The sequence below is a fragment of the Gouania willdenowi genome, chromosome 12 (genome assembly GCF_900634775.1).
Source record: "Gouania willdenowi chromosome 12, fGouWil2.1, whole genome shotgun sequence".
NCBI classification, from domain to species: Eukaryota; Metazoa; Chordata; class Actinopteri; order Blenniiformes; family Gobiesocidae; genus Gouania; species Gouania willdenowi.
The window spans coordinates 31,412,469-31,430,152 of NC_041055.1; the positions used below are offsets into that span (position 1 = coordinate 31,412,469).

The window sequence follows — 17,684 nt, forward strand, 5'->3', positions numbered from 1 at the left end:
TGACATGATGAGATGATGACATGAAGACACCTGAACACATGCAGGCAGGGCCGTAGCTCCACATTTTGGGCCCTGGGTACAAACCATCTTGTTGGGCCCCTACTGTAAGTTATGTACACTTTTTTTCCGCCCAAAAAATATACTAGTATTCTTGCATTATTACATAAGCTTTTTAATTTCTTCACAATAACGTAATAATTTAATCACCTGTTCCTTGTACCATTTATCAATTTTCCTGAAAATTTCATCCAAATCCATTCAGAACTTTTCAAGTTATCTTGCTAACTGACAGACAGACAGCGTCTCACTACATTAGCTTTGCATTAGCATTAGCATTAGCATAGCATAGAATTCTGACATCATCACTGTTGATGACATCATCAGTGTTCTAAAATAATGTTTAAGAGAAGTTCCACAGTGTGGATGGGAAAAGTATGGGATATATACAGTATATATTTTTATATATTTTCTTTCGTTTGCAAGAACATCACCATAATTTAATCACCTGTTCCTTGACCAATTCATCAATTTTCCTGAAAATTTCATCTTATCATAACTTCATAACTTTTCAAGTTGTTTTGTTAACAAACGGAGGGTAAAACATAACCGTACCGCGCTTCGCTTCTGCGCTTTGCTCTTGGCGGAGGTAATAATGGTAATAATACACAAATGATCATTAACATAATTGATAATGTTGACTACAAACATTTGCTTTGAAGCATCGTTTAATGTTGTGAATTAACGATAAAATCTTTTGGCTTCATTTTTGCTGCAGTACCATACATGAACTGCTGGGCGCAGTGTTGCTTCACCATTTACATTATGAAGAAGAATTGTGCAACAGAAGAAGAACCAACCTAAAGTCTGGGTTTGGAATCATTTCACTGAAAACTTAAACTACAGGTAGAACTAACATCTGACATGAAACTAACAATTTTATGTTAGAATCAAAGCAGCAGAAAACCATTGTATATATTTAAAAAATCTCAAAAATGTAGCCTTGAAAGGAAGACGATGATCACATGACTCGAACACCAAAAAATTATTAAACTGTCAAAAATTGGGCATGACAAATCGTGAATGTGGTTAAATTGGCAAAAAATAGCATGAAATATGATTAAAAAATAAGTTAAAAGTGACAATAACGGGTCAACATATGTGACAATAGGTGCAAAAGTGGTGGAAAGGGTTTATAAGTGCTGAACATGTCTAGAAAGTGGAAAAATGTGTAGAAAAGACATTGAAATGTGATGTAGAAGTGTCAGAAATGGGAGAAATGTAGCAAAAATTTATTAAACGACCCCCACTGTAGCTGAAGGTGGTTGAACACAGGCATAAACATTGAAGAACAGTCATGTGGAGACCACAGAAATTGGACAGAAAAAGTTGTAAAAAGGGTTAAAAGTAGGAACAATTAGTTTAAACTGGCAAATAATGGCCATGACAAATCATGAATGTGGTTAAATTGGCAAAAATAAGCATGAAATATGGTGAAAAGTGGTTAAAAGTGACAATAATTGGTGAACATATGTGACAAAAGTGGTGAAAAGGTTTATAAGTGTTGAAAATGTCTTGAAAGTGGAAAAAATGTGCAGAAAAGGCATTGAAATTTGTCGAAGTAGCAGAAATGGGAGTAATGTAGGAAAAATGCATTAAAAAGAGCACCACAGTATATAGTCATCTTATTGTTTTAATCAGAAATAAAATGGGTTAAAAGTTACCAAAAATGATTAAAAGTTGCAAATTAGAGTGTTGTCAGTGTTGGCTAAAAGTGGCAGAAATGGTTGGGGTAATCTAATTTAAAAAAAATAGGAACGATTAGTTTAAACTGGCAAATAATGTCCATGACAATTTGTGATTGTGAAGAATTTGTCAAAATAAGCATGAAATATGGTGAAAAAAAGGTTAAAAGTGACAATAAAGGGTCAATGTATGTGACATTAGGTGGAAAAGTGGTGGAAATGGTTTATAAGTGCTGAACATGTCTGGAAAGTGGAAAAAATGTGCAGGAAAGGCATTGAAATGTGATGTAGAAGTGTCAGAAATGGGAGAAATGTAGCAAAAATTTATTAAACGGTGCAAAATCTTAATCTTAATCTTTCATCTTTAACAAATATGGCAAGAAAAAGTGATGATATAAATAGATTAAAATGGTGAGTTTGGTGGAGTAGAAATACAAGTGTCTACTTTAAAATTCTTTTATCTGAATATTAACTATAGGTGCCTCATGCAAGCTCTGAGTGGATTAAATAAATATAGCGTTTCTTTATTAGTTTTGACAGAATAAATCCTTCCTCTTCCTATAATTAACATTGTCTCTAAAGTCCAGAGGGATCTTCACTAATGGCTCAGAAACACATGCTGAGCTGATCTGGACATTGTTCTAAAACCTCAGAGACGTGTTGGACTTGATGAAGCTTTTCCTCTCAGTGTTTTTATTCATTCATTCTTTTGTTATTTTGGTTCATTTGTTATTGTCGGATCCAACTATTATAATTTTGCTGGTTTGTTGGTTTTATTTTGGGGTCAATAATAAAAAATATTGGTTTGAGTTCCTGGTTTATCGTGTTGTATTGATCTCTGCTGCTGTTTCTAAAGCACATGTGTCAAACTTAAGGCCTGGGGGCTAAATCCGGTCATGTAGAGCATCCAATTTGGCTCTGAGCAGAAAATAAAAATGACTGTAAATTGTGTAAATGAAACTCAACAATATTTGCAGTTTTGCTTTCCCTGTGCTTTTATCAGATGATGGCAGTCATTAATGTTAAAATGTTGACAAAACCTCAAAATTCTTAAAAAATTCTTAAATTTTCCTTAAAATATTTCCCTTAAATAAATAGAAATTGGTCACAAATCTGGGAAATGTAAAGTGTAAATCCTGTTGGGACTGATATTTATCACTTATTGCTTGTATATGGTCGATTTCTTACATATTTTGTATTTTATGGATACGTAGAAGTGTAAACTAGAGCACAATAATGTTAATTACTTGTTTTCCAGCATAAGATCTGTGGCCCACTTGAGGGCCACAGATCTTAAACTGCTCCATGTTTGGCCCCTGAACTAAAATGAGTTTTCAACGCCTGTTTTCTGAGAGTTTGTGGGCTTTGTTTTGATTTATTTTTGCTGTTTTACAATAATTTTATCTGAATATGTTTCCTTGTAATTTTTTGCCTGGTCTTTCTTTATTTTTTCTTGTAATGTCTTGTCTTATCTTTACTTTCCTCTGATCTGCATCTGCTATTATCTATTTTATCTACTGGTCAGTCCTGGATTTTTTCTTTTGTTGAGGTTTTTTAATCTTCTTTTGAAAAATAATTCAGCTTCACCTGCAGCAATATTATAATTTCATTATATTAATCCTCCCATTCCTTTTTATCCTGTGATGAAAGTGTTTTCTTTATTTTAATCTTACAGAGAATGGTTAAACTAAGGAGGGGTTTTTTTAATCGTGGTGTCTACTAACAGTATTACACGGGGGTGGTTCCATCATGCTGTTGGGCTACTTTGCTTTACGTCTACTAATAAATTAACAAAGTCACCAGGTAGAAAATAAAATTGAGTTTAAAAGTGCAGCAAAGCAAATTCTCTGATTACATACAACATGAGCACTTTCATAAACTTCTCTGCTGCCCTCTAGTGGTACAAGATAGTAATGCAGATACATCACATGTTCAGGCTTCATAACTGTACACTAGCTCAGGGGTTCTCAACCTTGGGGACGCGAGACACTGGGAGGGGTCACTAGATGCCTTCAAGAATATTTTTTGAACATTCATTTTTTAACCTATTTTCATCACTTTTTCTTGCCATTATTTTTGCTCTTTTTAATGCATTTTTGCTACATTACTCCCATTTCTGACACTTCATCAAATTTAAATGCCTTTTCTGCACGTTTACCACTTGCAAGACATTTTCTTATTCTTATAAACCATTTCCATCACTTTTCCACCTAATGTCACATGTCGACCGTTTATTGTTACTTTTAACCTCTTTTCACCATATTTAATGCTTATTTCTTTCCAATTTAATCACATTCACCATTTGTCATTCCCATTTTTTTGCCAGATTAAACTAATTCTTTCAATATTTACATTTTTAACTCTTTTTTACCACTTTTTCTGTCTGTTTTTGTCCACTCCAGTTTGCAACTTTTAACCAATTTCTGTGGTTTTTAAAATCCCATTTCACCACCTTTTCAACCATTTTTGGTCAGTTTGAACCCATTTTATTTCTGATTAAAACCACGATTTCCATCTTTAAGATGACTATAATAATAATAAACGTTCCTGGATAACAGTGGATATTATTCAGATGAATAAATAAATGTGGTTATCACAGATTCATAGAACAATAAACCATCATTTTACTGACTTTATGAATGGACCCCAAAAATCTCCCCTTTATTCCCCTTATAGATGGTCCTGTCTCCACATGACTGTTCAACGTTCATGTCTGTGTTCAACCACCTTCAGCTACAGTAGTGGGGGTCCCAGCTCTCTGGAACCTTTATTTTGGAGGGTCCCCGCTCTCTGGGACCTTTATTTTGGAGGTCACGGTCCACTGACCTTGAAGTTGTTTGGTTTGAAAAGTTCAAATCTTAATCATCTTAACATTGTTTTTATCTTTCTTTTAACCTGAAATCCAGTTGTTTTCCCGACAGTATCACAGATTAAAAAGGATCAACCATAAAATGCTGGATTTTAAACAGTCGAATGAACAAATCTGTTCTAATCTTCCTCTAACTCTGAAATCTTCACGTTATTCCAACATCAAACAGCCTCTGTCACAATCAGCAGATGATCCCTGAAGAATAATCCTGGACCATAATTGCTCTTTTATTCCCTCTGAATGAACTCAAAATAATGACCCAATGGTGCTTCATTAGTGCTGACTAATCAGGTGAGCATGGAAACTATAGCTGCAGCTTTTTTTTTTCATCTTTCAATGAGACGAGAGCAAGATGTGATGACAGAAGCAAATTCTTTAGCTCAATCCAATTCATTCTGTGTCTAAACACACTTAGAATAGGATTACATAGAGTCAGAATGTGTCCAAACCAACAGTTTTAAAGGTCAAAACTGAGGCCCAGTCAACAGTTCAGATCCAAAAGCATGGTGGGGGTCCCATCATGCACCATTTTTTGGTGCAACGTGAAGATGCAAACACCAAAAAATATGAAGAAAAACCTCTTAGTGGGGTTTGTTCATTCTGTATTGGATTTTAAAAAAATAATTAATTAAATTTGTGAGATTTATATTTTACAATGATTCCCAACCAGGGTACACATACCCCTGTAGGGCAGAGGTGGGCAACTTTTACCACAGCGGGGGCCTCAAAAATTACATTTTCTGATCCGAGGGCCAGATTAACGATTCATGTATAAATGATGAAAATAATGAGTACAGGACACAACAAAGGGTTTGTGGGTTTTTACCATTTTTGTTTCCAAATTTTTGTTGTGGTTTTTCTATAATTTTTGTATATTTCTATCGTCTTAATATAACTGTTTTTTGTAACTTTTGTTTATTTTCTGCTGTTTTGCGTGTTGTTGTAGTTTTGCGTGTTTTTGGAGTCAGTTTCTGTTCTTATTTTGTATATTTTTGTGGTTTCTTTGCATGTATTTCTGTCATTTTGAGTATTTTCAGTCATTTACTTTAGGGGCCACACAAATTTAGGACCACCAGTTTCCCATAACTGCCCTGGGGGGGTACAGGAGCACATTACAGAGATACCTGGAAACATCAAATCCTTTCAAAATCATAGGTAAACATTCACAGACTATTTTTTTTTTGATATTGCTCAATAAACTGCTTTTCTTTTTTTGTAATTTATTGAAACAGGTTTAATTTCTGCTGTAAAGGACATTTTAGTTAATAAGATATATTTCACAAAGGAGAAACATGAAAGTATTTATTTTCTAAATACACTTATTTTGAGTTTGTGGATTAAACTAATGTTTAAGACTATCAGCCTTTAGTCTAAATTTAATCAGATTGATGATTATTAGAGAATGAACTCTGGTTTATATGAACATTAATAGATTAAAGTTCAATTTTGATTAATTATTCATAAGAAAATAAAAATAGTACAACTGATTAAAATGACAAAGAAAAACAACAACAGAGCTTTAAAGAATCACATGTAGGGTTTTATTGCTCTTAAAATTCTACTTCATTAAAAAAACAAACGTATGTTCTTCCTTCTAACAAACCTATGGTTATGGAGCACATGAGATGAGTGTAGAAAATATCCTTTAAAGTTACATCAAAAGTATTTCATTTATTGCAGAAATCAAAACCAAGAAGCCAAAAACATTCAAATATACAGATCTCAGAATAAAGTGGAAGACAATGGATAAATATATATAGTTATAACGGTTAAAGCACTTTAACCTGTTTTGCTTCATATTTTGAGATACGAAAAGTCGAATACTGCTGATTGTGCACAACTTTTCTATCAGTCCGGGTGATCACATGATCAAGCCTTTGATTGGTGTTGAAATATGACGATTGGAGCCCTTCACTATCAAACAATACTGATCTAACATAGAAGAAAGTTTATCAAGTCAGACTCAATCCTGTCAGATTCATCCATGTAACGTTCTCACATTGATTGTTGATTCGCACAAAGAAGAAGAAACACAAAAAGGACAAAAAAGATCAAAGGAATTCATGAAAATCACATTTTAAAGCAGGTTTGGCTCAAATTGAGTTCATATTTAACAATAAACTGAACAAACATTTTAGCGCCCAGCTGTCACGTTCCAAAAATAAGAAATCAACTTAAATCAGGAAAAAGGAAAACATTTACGGTTCAACCGCCCTTAAAACAATCACGTTTTTTGTTCGTGCTGATAAACAAATTAAAATTAACCAACAGATTCAGATCCAGGCGTCCCATGCAGTGCCTGATTTAAAAAAAATAAAATAAAAAAGAAATAATCAGCGTTTGATCTCGAATCATTGCTTCAGATGAGTTTGATATCCAATGAATGAGAGGTAGAGCTTACAGAAAAAAAAATAATATTTTGAAATGTCAAAACTCAAAAAACTCATTAAATTGGACACTTTTTATTTAGCAGTGAGTGGAGACAATAAATAAAAAGAAAGTCTATGAGAAAAAAACAAGTTTAGTCTTGAATTCTCCCTCAGGATGTGGATAAAAATATAAATACATATAATCGTTAAATAATGCATACACTCAGGGTTTGCAAAATCAAAATTAATTGAATCTTTTCCCCTTTTCCTTCAAACAAAGAAGTACCTCCATAAAACAAAATAAAATAAAAAAGTAAAATAACGGCTTAAAAATCATAGGTGAAGCTTTTCACGTTGTTACTGTGCATTAAAAGTGACTAACGCTTCACCATCTGGTTAGCACAGCATCAATAACTGCATAGATTATAGATTATTATCAGATCACACTGTAGAACATTCATTCAGTACCAACACATGTTTAGATAAAAACAAAGAGAATACAGCCTGGAGTGGTGATGGAGTAGGAAATAATGGCCATCCTCAGTGGTGGGGTTCTGGTGCATATATATATATATATATATATATATATACACACACACACACACATATATATATATACACATTTTTATATATCTATATATATGTATATGTCTTTGGACGATGCTTTTCACAGTTCGGTCTCAGAGCCTTTCCTCCAGATGAAGCCGTTGTCCTCAGAGCCGCGTTGGATTCGAATCTGAGGCAAAGCCTTCATGTAAGAACCTTTTTCTAGACTGACAGAGACAGAGAGAAATGATGATGATGATGATGATGATGAAGGTGAAGCATCGCTCCGACCCACTTCAGTGCAGAGGCGATACTCACTTACTCAGCCACAGTGGGAGACTCAGAGTAACGATCAGATCTTGGAATCCGGGGAAAGGAAAGACGGCGGCTCATCTCCTGCAGAGGAAAGAGACGCGTTAGCGACATTAGCATCATATTTTATAACTTTCATAATTAATAAAGCGAGAGAAAGAAAGCAGTGCAAAGCTGCATCTATGCAGATCTATGCATTAAATTCTAGAACATTATGTTTAGTTTGTTTTATTTAGTTTAACATTGATAAATATTTTAAAGGCATTGTGTGTTTTTAGGTTAAAGCTTTAATGCTGAATAAATGTAGCAAAAGCAGTTTACATATTATTTCTGTTCCTTTTATACAAATAAAGAAATGTACAAAAACCCAAAAATGACATAAAAACATACAGGGTGACAAATATACTAAAAATGAACTCCAAAAACACACAAAATGACAGAAAAGTACACAAAAATTAAATCCAAAAAGGAGACCCAACATGACATCAAAAAAAATACGAAAAAAAACATACAGAATGACAAAAAAAAAAAAACACAGGACAATAAAAATACACAAAAACGACTCCAAAAACCCCAAAAAATTCCAAAAGATGGGCTTCATAATCACACAAAATGACAGAAAAACACTGGACAAGAAAAATACGCAAAAAATGACTCCAGAAACCCAAAACTACAACACAAAAATTACTTAAAATATACAAAACGACCTTAAAACATGACATCAAATATAAACTCAAATATACCAAATGACAAAAAAAAAAAAAACACACACAAGGACAAGAATTAAAAATACAAAGAATTTACTTAAAAAACACAAAAAAAAAACAAAAAAAATAGACAGAAATTACACCAACTACACTGTAATTATGCTCAGGTTGGTCATTTTTCCAAATGCTGGCATAAAAGTATTTTATTTATTTATTTATTAAATCATTAAATAAGTGGATGTTAATTTTTTAAAAAAGAAAAACTTGTTTTAATGTCTTTAAAAAAAGCAGATTATCATTAAAAGTGTCTTTTTGAGCATGCTACATGCTTCTAATTATTTGGAGAATGGTTGAAGTTCATTTATAGTTGTTTATAGTCGGTCAACATGCAGAATAATACATAGAAATGTGTTCATTTGATGCTTTGTTTATAAATAGAAACAATAAATGAAGTAAAGGAAAGAAAGCAAAGCGTAAGTCATCCAGCGCTGAGCGTTATTTCTCGTACTCACTATCCTCAGATTTATTCCCCAACATTGGCTCGTGTTCCATGGTTTCCATTGAGATTTTTATACTGGGGACATTGTCATGGTAGGGGTACTCGGACTGTGGGGGAGGGACAGCATTAACACACGTGACCATCTACAGGAGTTAATCATCACAACATCAAAGGACAGCCATCAAAGGACGAGCAGCTTCACTTACAAACTCCATCTCACTGTCGATGCTTCCCTTCTTCTTGTGTTTCTTCTTCTTCTCGTCCTCCTTCTTCTTCTTGTCTTTCTCTGGGATGACGTCGTCCAGGTAGCCGAGGTCGTGCTGAGAGAACACGTAATCCATGGCCTTACGCACGGCCACCAACGCCAAGATCTACGAACGAACAGAGGAGGAGAAACGTTCACATCAGGGTTGGGCTCAATTACATTCTTCAATTACAATTACATCTTCAGTTATCCATGCATTGTCGTGTTTTTGTGTTTGTAAATGCGTGGGGCGGAGAAAACAGTCCTTTTTAATCTCTACATGTCTTGTACTTTTAGTGGATCCAACAATAAAGCTGACTTTGACTGAATTACAGCTCATTTACGATTACCAGCCATTTTTCCAATTACAATGAAAATTACAATTATTTTCACCCTGAAAGTCAATTACAATTGTGTCCTGGATTACTAAAATTGAATTACAATTAATCACAATTACTGAAAAATACACAAAAATGACTCCAAAAACCCAAAATGAAAACAAAAATGACAGAAACTGGACTGAGAGGTAGTGGGAAACATATTTATATAATTATTAACTACGTATGTTTTTACATTTCATTAATCCATAATTGAGAAATGTTATATAATTTCTATTAATTATCAGTCATTATAATTGACCCCAACCCTGGTTCAGATGCCGTGCACACGTTGTTGTGGTAGCTCCGCCCTCATTCACTCGTTCCTCACCATAACGGGGAAAATAATGGCCGCCACGGTGGATTTGAGGATCCAGAGCAGAGCCAAGCAGACGACCTGGAGGAAGGTGAAGAGGTGGATGCGTCGCTGGGGGACGTGACGTAGGTAGATCAGGTCCGGCTGGTGCTTGGCCGGCATCAGGAGCAGCATCAGACGATCCATGAACTGTAGCCAGACACACGTCATCTTTCATATGTTAATTTACTTTGATCTCCTGACATGTTGCGACCTGAGGCAGAGTTTGAGATTCTTACCGGAGAATGTAATTTATAAACCGTCTCGAGATTTGTGTGTAACATTTATACAATAATGTAAAAATGAAGAGTAACAATTGATAATGTTGGCAACGAAAATGTTACGCATCATTTAATTCATGTAAATGGTGAAGAAGAATTGTGTAACAGAGGAAGAACCAAATTAAAGTCTCAAAAGTTTGGGAATAACTCCCCCCCTGGAATGATGTTTTCATCTTTGATTTATTATTATTACAAAGGAGGGAAAAGCCTTTGATCTATGACTCACCTGGACACCGTTGAGAGAAGCCACGCCCATGTAGAGAAACACTCCGTACAGCACAGGCATAGGTATGAACTAAAAAGATGACATCATCACCATAAGTTCAGGTTAGACATTTGGAAAAAAACTAAATGAGAACATATTTCCAGGACATGACACACACTTACTGTAGGTGTCAAGAAATTCAGATTTTTTTTTTTTTTTTTACCAATTGTTCCATGATTATTCAATAATCACACTACATTTTTTGTTTGATCTGATCAATACTTTCTGAGATATGGACAATTTAGTGGGGGGGGGGGGGGGGGGGGTTATGTGTCCTTATTCATCCTCCAATATGTCTGTAACTCCATCACATAGAAAGGTAGATATGGTATAGTAATAAGCTCCACCCACTCTCTCAGAATATAGAGAAAGATCTGTTATACATCCTATATATCTGGTGGACATGTCAGCTCGTCTAAATAGTCACAATCAGTGTGTGTTTGGGTCTGGAACATGTTTGGGCCTTCACTAAACTACTTAGCATATGTCTCAGCTCCCTGTAATGTGAGCAGCTTAGAGCTATGAACATAGACTGTTCACATCACTAATGATTAGTCACAGATATGCATTGGTTCTTGGGTCAAACGCTCTAGAAATATGAAAAAATATACTTATTTTTACTATTTTCATTGGTACATCTGTTTTAATTTATAGTATAAATGTTACTCTTTATTGGGATATAAAACTATTTTCCTTTATGCGACTCTACCATTTTTATTTTTGATGCTGACTTGAAAATCCATTACATGAGGTCATTATTGTATCTGTGTCTCTGGGCACACCTTGTTCTCACTGCTGCCCTGAAGAAGAGGTACAGGTCTATTAGGGCCTGCACTTCCAGATTCACTAACACTTGTTATCTGAGTGCAATCAGGGTACTGAACACACAGTAATCACACACTGTTCCATTGTTGCAGTCATTCTTCAATTAGATTTATTTATTCCCATTGCTGTTATAATGTTCTCCCTATTGTACATTTTATTTTGTTTTATTTCCTATTTTTACAATCTTCTTGTGTTTTTATTTTATCATATACTCTTTTACTTAATACCTGTACTCTTGCACCACCAGAGTTGTCCTTTAATTTCGTTGTACATTGTGTACGATGACAATCAAAGCCTTCTATTCTATAATAATTTATTGTTTATTCATTTTTCACTAATAATATAACATAAAATCCATTACATCAGAAGAAAACCCAACATACACACACCACCACCCCCCTCACTACATTGTCCTAAATCTCAAAAAGTATTGATCAGACCAAACTGACAATGTACAATGTGAATATTGAAAAATCATGGAACAATTGGTAAAAATTACAGAAATTTTTGTAGGGATGTCCCGATACAACTTTTTAATTTTCGATATACTGATTATTGCAGCCTTGCGTATCGGCTGATACAGATATTAGCATGAATCATACATACTTTTATTACTGAATTTTTTTTTTTAATAATGAAAATATAATGATTTATTTTGTAGTGTGGAATGTTAGAAAAGGTTTGATCAAGTGATGTCACTGAAACAGAGAACAATAGTCAACAACAGTAGGGATGAGAAAAACTGACCCATTTATTATTAACCAAATGTTACATAATATCTACAGTATTATACAATTGAAAAAAATAAATAAAGAAATGAATTGCAAAATAAAAAAATAAAAAAAGGAAATTTGAATCCGAAATCCGATTTCAGGCTGATATTGGACCGATATCAGATATTGATATCAGATCAGGACACCCCTAATTTTTTTAGACCAAAGTGCGTGGGATGTCCAGAAAATGTGTAAAAAGCTAATGTTGAACATCTCAAGGAGGTCAAATGCATTTCATGATATTGTGAAAACTGTATAAAATCGTCCACACGATGGCGCCACAAACCACTTAAAAGTCTATAATTTTTTATTTATATTTTAAAGTTTATTAAAGGGATTTAAAACTAAAAAAGTTTAATCCTAATCTCTCTTTGGCTAATTCACATTAAATTAATTCCAGCTCCAGGAAGAATAAAAAGGTTTGGCACCAGTGGTCAGTTACAGGATTTATCCTGATGGGGTGGACATTAATCCATGTTTTTTATTAAGAAGGAATTAAATAACAAAAAAAGAAGGTTAGAGCTGTACCTTGAGGATTGGAGCCATGAAGACCGAGAGTCCCGTCAGGAGGAAGACGAAGATACCAGTGACTCTCTGCTCTCTGGATAAAAACAGGAAATAAAACAGGGGCATTTTATTACATTTTTATTTCAATATACAGTTATTTTAAGCTCATACCAATCATAAAATCATAGTTTTTATTGTAAGATTCATGAATTTAATGCCTTTTAAGACATTTTAGGGATCTGTGGGAACCCTGGTAACCATGGTAACATAACAGGGGCTTGAACTCTAGTTGTGCTAACCGTGACGTGGTGTTATCGCGGCTCACCTGACACCCAGGAACTTGGGCTGCTCCCCGGGGGCCGACGTCTCCGTCTCCATCTTCAGGGAGTCGATGTGAGCGATGGAGATGACGGTGGCGGCGACGTACCAGGGGAGACCCATGAAGGAGCAGACGATCATCAGGATGGCCACCCAGAACAGATCCAGGTGGTACCCCGCCCCTTTCTGACCGGGCACAAAGACCAGTGAGGGTTAGGGGTTTAGATTAAAGACCAGTGTGGGTTATGTGTTTCGATTAAAGACTTCAGCACTTTCACAGTAAAACGTCAACACTACTTCACAATAAAGTCTTTTAAAAAGTAAACAGTTGTTTTTCCATTTGACTTGAGTTGCAAAAATCAAATAGAAAAGTGGTCAAAGGTAAAAAATGTGGTTTGCATCACTAATAATAAAGCTTCTAACCCTAAGGCAGTGGTTCTCAACCTTGGGGTCAGGACCTCATTTGGGATCGTAAGACACTGGGAGGGGGTCGCCAGATGCCTTCAAGAAACTAAGAATATATATTTTTAACAATTTGAGCCAGTTTTTGCTTATTTTTAACCTTTTTCTTCAAATACACCAAATTTTCCATATTTTAACTTATTTTCAATCACTTTTTCTTGCCATATTTTTGCTCCTTTTAATGTATTTTTTCTACATTTCTCCCATTTCTGACACTTCTACATCACATTTCAATGCCTTTCCTGCACATTTTTTCCACTTTCCAGACATGTTCAGCACTTAAACCATTTCCACCACTTTTCCACCTAATATCACATATATTGACCCTTTATTGTCACTTTTAACCTTTTTTTCACCATATTTCATGCTTATTTTGACAAATTCTTCACAATCACAAATTGTCATGGACATTATTTGCCAGTTTAAACTAATCGTTCCTATTTTTTTAAATTAGATTACCCCAACCATTTCTGCCACTTTTAGACAACACTCTAATTTGCAACTTTTAATCATTTTTGGTAACTTTTAACCCATTTTATTTCTGATTAAAACAATAAGACGACTATATACTGTGGTGCTCTTTTTAATGCATTTTTCCTACATTACTCCCATTTCTGCTACTTCAACAAATTTCAATGCCTTTTCTGCACATTTTTTCCACTTTCAAGACATTTGCAACACTTATAAACCTTTTCACCACTTTTGTCACATATGTTGACCAATTATTGTCACTTTTAACCACTTTTCACCATATTTCATGCTTATTTTTGCCAATTTAACCACATTCATGATTTGTCATGGCCATTATTTGCCAGTTTAAACTAATTGTTCCTACTTTTAACCCTTTTTACAACTTTTTCTGTCCAATTTCTGTGGTCTCCACATGACTGTTCTTCAATGTTTATGCCTGTGTTCAACCACCTTCAGCTACAGTGGGGGGTCCCCGCTCGCTGGAACCTTTATTTTGGAGGGTCACGGGCTGAAAAGGTTGAGAACTACTGCTCTAATATAAGGTATTAAATTAATTTAATCAACTTTAAAGGCTTGTTATTGTTTTTTAACTGATATTTTCCCTTTAATTAGACGACTGTTTGTTACTTTAATATATCAGACGTTCATTAAAACTAGAAAGGCCAGGAGGGGAATTACCAGTAATTTCTTCTCAAATGTCTTTAATTATATTATTACACGCACAAAAAAAAAGTAATTTGAGACAAATTTGTGCGATAATAAAACGAACAGATACATTGTCGTCTTCTATTCATAAAAACAGAATGAAACTTCTCTGGAAATTCCACTTCATACAAAAAAAAAAATGTGACTCACCTTAAGTTTGTGCTCCTTCCTGTTGACGATGACGGCAGTAATCTGTTGGTCCATAAATATCAGAATGGTCACCAGCAGAGCAGGGAGAAGGGCCGCCAGGTAAACCCACCACGGGTTTCCCCCGAAGGGAGGAACGAACCAGCCTCGCAGTGGACTAGTGGGCTGGAGAGAACAAACAGTGTTTAAAATAAGAGCTCAAACACCACCACTCTGAAAAAGCAGTGTGGAAAGTTTTTATAAAATACATTAAAATAAAATAGAATTGCAATAAATTAAATTCAATCAAATTAAATTCAACAAATAAAAAAAATTCAGATATAAAATCAAATAAAATAGAATTAAATCAAATAAAAATTTAACAAAGATAAATTAGTTAAATGATAAAATAAAATATGAAAAACAAAATCTAATTAAATTAAGCAAAGATAAATTAATTAAAATTAAAATTAAATTCAGTGTAAATAAACTTAATCAAATTAAACAAAACAAATAAAAAATATTAAGATATAAAATTAAATCAAATAAAAATAAACAAAGATACATTAATTAAAATATAAAAATAAATTGGAAAAATAAAATGTAATTAAATTAAGCAAAGATAAATTAATTAAAATATAAAATTGAATTAAATTAAATTCAGTCCAAATAAACTTAATCAAATTAAACAAATAAAAAAATATTAAGATATAAAATTAAATCAAATAAAAATAAACAAAGATACATTAATTAAAATATAAAAATAAATTGGAAAAATAAAATGTAATTAAATTAAGCAAAGATAAATTAATTAAATTATAAAATAAAATAATGTAAATGAATATTTTTGGCAGGCCAGGTGCACCTATAATAAAAACAGACTGAAGCAGCTCTTTTAGTGGTTCTATCTCTGAATAGAGCTTCTACTTCCTGGTGCTGCGTTACATGTTAGAGAAAGTGAATTAAAACACTGAGTTACACAAAGATTTCTCTGTTCCGTCCACTAAAGGAGCGTCTGTGTTCTCACATCACATATAATCAGACGATACCCACTGCTTACAGCTGGGCATGGGGGGTGGGGGGTGGGGTCAGGTGGTACGTTTCTGAAACTTTATCCTCAGTCTGCAGAGGAAAACTTAAAGCTCAGAGAAACGGTGAAAAATGTGATGTCCACCTTGAATTCACTCGGCACGATGAGCTTGGGTGTTTCCACGCCAACAAGCGCGTCCACGCCACAGAACAAGAGGATGGTCAGGATGATCGCAAAGTCGCTGATCAGCTTCCTCACCTGGGAAGAGGAAAAAACAAAAAACTTCAATAACACGCTGGAGGAGGAAAACGTGGCGATTCAAACGTGTTAAAAGTGTGTCACTGCTGAGCAAACAGACTAAACCAGTTCAACCAGTGACTTTTAAAGAGTCAATGGGGTGTATTGTTCCAGAAGATCAGCATCTCATTTAAAGGACGATACCAAAGACTGACAGACACTAGAAAAGCAGGTTAGATCTTTTCATTTATTCACCAAGAAAACACAGAAAATAACAACCACACATCACTTTTACGACCAGTCAATTATCATTATTTACACCATTTTCACATGATGCACATTTAGACAAAAAAAAAAAAAATCAGGATTTTTCCAAGTTTTTATTTATTTTTAATCAAATTTTAACTCTTACATAATTAACCACTAATCTGCACCACAGTTGCAAAGAATAACAGGTGTGTGACGTTTGGATGAGCCTTCACATAAACCAACGCACACAAATAATGGGTGAATATATGTGACATCAGGTGAAAAAGGGGTTATCCAGGAAGTTTATTATACGGCTATAGTATATAATCATCTTAAAGATGTAAATCCTTGTTTTAATCAGAAATAAAATGGGTTAAAAATGACCAAAAATGGTGAAAAAGGTGGTGAAATGAGATTTTAAAAACCACAGAAATTGGTTTAAAGTTGTAAATTAGAGTGGACAAAAACGAACAGAAAAAGTGGTAAGAAGAATTAGGGGGGGGGGGGGTAATAGTATAAACTAAAGTAAAATAATTAGTTTAAACTGGCAAATAACAGACATGACAAATGTGGTTAAATTTGCCAAAAATAAGCATGAAATCTGGTGAAAAGAGGTTAAAAGTGACAATAATGGGTCAATATATGTGATATTAGGTGTAAAAGTGGTGGAAAGGGTTTATAAGTGCTGAAAAAGAAAATGTGCAGAAAGTTTAACAAATGTGCAGAAAAGTCATTAAAATGTGATGTAGAAGTGTCAGAAATGTAGCAAAAATGAATTAAAAGGGTAAAATATGGAAAAAAAAGTGATGAAAAAAGATTAAAATATGGTGTAGTTGCAGAAAAAGGTAAAAATAAGCAAAAATAATTTCTTGAAGGCATCTGGTGACCCCCCCCCACCCCGCAGTGTTTCATGACCAAATGGGGTCCTGACCCCAAGGTTGAGAACCACTGACTTAGTATATACTAATATGCTCACTTTGATTTTTTTTTTTTTTTTTAAATCAATAAATATGACCTACTGTCTGGCCATGACTGATGTTTCTGCTCTATTTTAGTTCTGTTATAATCCTGTATAACACTTTATTTAATTACCATTTTTATTTTCACCATAAAATTCATACAAACCTTGCCAATGATGAACATTTTAGGAAATCCTTATACTTTGTGTGCGTGTGTGTAATTAACTACTAACACACATATATATATATATATATATATATATATATATATAATATATATATATATATATATATATATATATATATATATAGAGCCTTAAGCACAGAGTAACCTCGTGTACACGTCTCTGACCCTGAACCATGGTTGGTTCCTCCTTCTTGTGACAAATTAACTTAATGTCAAGTTTAATTCTAAATCTCTGGAGTAAATGTGTATCTTTGTTTGTTTTAAATGTG

General features: G+C 33.9%; 1 pseudogene; it reads right to left on the reverse strand.

The window, feature by feature from the left end:
* Positions 1 to 6,138: 6,138 nt before the first annotated feature.
* LOC114473029 (electrogenic sodium bicarbonate cotransporter 1-like) overlaps positions 6,139 to 17,684 on the reverse strand; it is a 46,937-nt pseudogene continuing 35,391 nt past the window's right edge.